Source organism: Macrobrachium nipponense, chromosome 40 (genome assembly GCF_015104395.2).
Source record: "Macrobrachium nipponense isolate FS-2020 chromosome 40, ASM1510439v2, whole genome shotgun sequence".
In the NCBI taxonomy this organism is placed as follows: Eukaryota; Metazoa; Arthropoda; class Malacostraca; order Decapoda; family Palaemonidae; genus Macrobrachium; species Macrobrachium nipponense.
Window position 1 is genome coordinate 11,137,239 of NC_061101.1, and position 3,310 is coordinate 11,140,548.

Genomic DNA, 3,310 nt, shown 5'->3' on the forward strand with positions numbered 1-3,310 from the left:
AACACGTATAGTACTGTGGATTTACTTTCCCATTTTAATGACTCATGTGATTATGAGTTTTCTTTGGATTATTATTATTATTATTATTAGTTGGGGAAAATTCTCTATCGCGAGAGTATATATAATGTTCTAAGGTTCCACATTAATAAAAAAAATGTTGCGAGTTCGAACTCGCAACATTTTTTAGTATTGTGACCCCTTAGAACATTATTATTATTATTACTCTACTCTTTCCAACAAAATTTGCAAAGTACTTTAAGGTAAGTTGGTCTTTATCTTTGCCACAAAATTGTACCTAAAATAACCTATGAAGGAGAATTAGTAGTAAAGTATCCTCAAGCACAGCACTAAATCACTTCAGTGGGCGAACGAAAACACTTCAGCGTGATTATGAAATCACTCGGGGAGATCAGGGTCTGTTTATTCATCTCTCGGGAACTGAGAATCATTACTCTGATATTGTCATTCACTGAGAATCATTATTGCCTTTCACTGGGAATCATTACTCTGATATTGTTCATCACTGAGAATCATTACTTTGATAGTGTTCATCACTAAGAATCATTACTCTAATATTGTCTTTCACTGCTGAGAATCATCATTTAGCAGCGTTCTCTCTCTCTCTCTCTCTCTCTCTCTCTCTCTCTCTCTCTCTCTCTCTCTCTCTCTCCTTTTGACTACTTGATACAAATCCTTGTTCGTGGCACGATACTTGTTCCTTATCCCACCTTAAGTAGCTCATTGTAGACAACATTATTTACAATTCTCTCTCTCTCTCTCTCTCTCTCTCTCGTGTAACCAACGACCTCCAGATATAACAGCAATGTACAGACGAATGCCGGTTCGTCTCTCTCTCTCTCTCTCTCTCTCTCTCTCTCTCTCTCTCTCTCTCTCTAGAAGTCCCTATCGGCACTGACTAAATTATGCATTCAGTCGTTGCGGAACAGGAATTGTCTCCCATTCCCTTACATTACCAAATGATTAACGGGAATCAGGTCCCTGGAATAGGTTACTTAGTATAATCATTTCTTAGCCATAATTCTTGCGCTTTTACTTATAAGTACTTTTTTAAACCATTATTCTAGTCTATCCTGATATGAATTTTATTATGGCTACAAGTGATGGAGACTATTTATGCCACTTAATTACATTTATAACACTATTTTTTTTTCAATCGTATCATAAACCATTATTCTTGTATATCCTGATATAAATTCCTATTGATGGCTACAAATGATGAAAAAAAAAAATTTCCCCCAAAATTCGTTTATGGCCACTTAATTACATTTATAACACTTTTTTTCAATCTTATCATAAACCATTATTCTAGTCTATCCTGATATGAATTCTGTTATGGCTACAAGTGATGGAGAATATTTATCCCACTCAATTACATTTATAACATTATATCATAAATCATTATTCTTGTATATCCTGATATAAATTCTATTATGGCTACAAATGATGAAGAATCTTTATGCCACTTAATTACATTTATAACACTTTTTTTTCAATTTCATCCTCATGTTTTTTCGTTTCGCTCATGAGAGAATATAACAGTGCCTCTTTATGTTTCGGGTCCAATATGTGCCGGTAGATTGACGTTCCATCGAATTTTTCCAATCTTCTCCCAGCAGGCAGTGTAGTGCCGTCAGTACGTCTCAAGCGGTGTACTGTAGGAATTAGTTAAGGTTCTTTGTGGCGTCCCTTGGGCCCCTGTAGGTGCACCTTCTTTCATTTCTTTCGAAGATCTCCGCACTAACATCTTCCTTGCATAGCGCAGCTGCTGCTGTGAGGTTTTCCTCGTGTTAATCTTTCAAACCTTTTTATACACTCAATTTCCCTTTCATAGGTCCCAGTGCTTGCTTGGCCTTTGGCCTAAGCTTTATAGTCCAATTCCTGCCTCTATTCTACCCCGTCAAGTGCAGCAATGCCTAAATACTCTGCTAACTGTGACGCGCTATCGGAATATCTTGCAGCTGCGTTCAGCCTATATAGCTGCAAAATTACATCATGGCCGCAAAATATCGACTCAAATAGACCGCTTTGGGGGATATCCTCATCGAATTCTCATATGGAAAAGCTCTGGATGCACTCTTGACCTCGAATCACCGAATGACCTTTCGCACGAGAAATAGTTCGCTGGGTCAAATTTTGGGTCTTGCTTATCAGTCAGATGCCGAAAATGCAGGTAATGCAGATACAATATTATTCTTAAGCTAAGATATTTTTTTCGTAAACATGTATTGAAGTCTTCTTTGCAAGAAAAGTTTTTTTTTTTTTATTTTTTATTTTTTGCTAGCAGCTGTTTTATTGAGATGATTACTTTCTTTGGTTCTGTAAGAAAACCCACAGTTTCTCTTTGACAAGCAGTTTATAAACAGCCTTGCGCAATTACGATGATCGTCATTTATCAAACCTTCCAACGAATGTATCAGATTTCTTTTTTTATTAAAGAATGTCCGGGGATTCTTGATAACATATCCTAAGAAAAAGAGAAAACTCCAAATAAAATATTTCGAAATGAAGAGCTAAAGATGAAAAGGAAAGGGAAGTCGGAATTTGGGAGAATCAGGGTCATAAAAGTTTCAAAGAATGGGGTTAATTTTTCATATTGGAAAATAGCTGCCACTGTGTGGAAATCTTCATACTGGTAGGTGAACATCATAGCATAGAAATAGCATTCATGGCCTCTTCAGATCCTAGCTGCTTTCACCTTGTAAACATGACAGGTCCAACAGACCTTCAGTAAATATTAACATGTAAACCTTAATGTTCAGCTATTAGATTTTCATTTTTTATTTGATTCTCAATAACAATCTTAACAAATTCAATATACATGTATATATGAATAAAATATATGTACCATTAAGCCAGTGTTGTGTACTACACATTTTGACCTTAAATTTCCAAAAACAAATAAAATATCTAGCAACAATACACAGCCTGCTGCCAACGACGCATTCGATCTGGCGAAATCTAATCTTCACCAAGAAGCGATAGAGGCTCCATTTAGCTTGACAAGGTCAATTGCTGGAGATGCAGTTTTATCAGCAGATACGATGTTTTTCTCTGTCCCGGGACGAAACTTGTCCGGTTATAAATAAACTTGTTGCCGAGGGTCTTCCACCCACATGATTCCCGAAGCGCTGGCTGACTGGCTAGCGGCGGCGGACCTCGTTGGTGCCATGATCACAACAGAAACAAACACAACCAGTAGTGACGTGTATATGTGTGTGGAGACTTCTCTGAAGTGGGCGGAGCCACGCTTCATCATCAGTGAACACGTGACCGCAGCGTCACGGGCCCC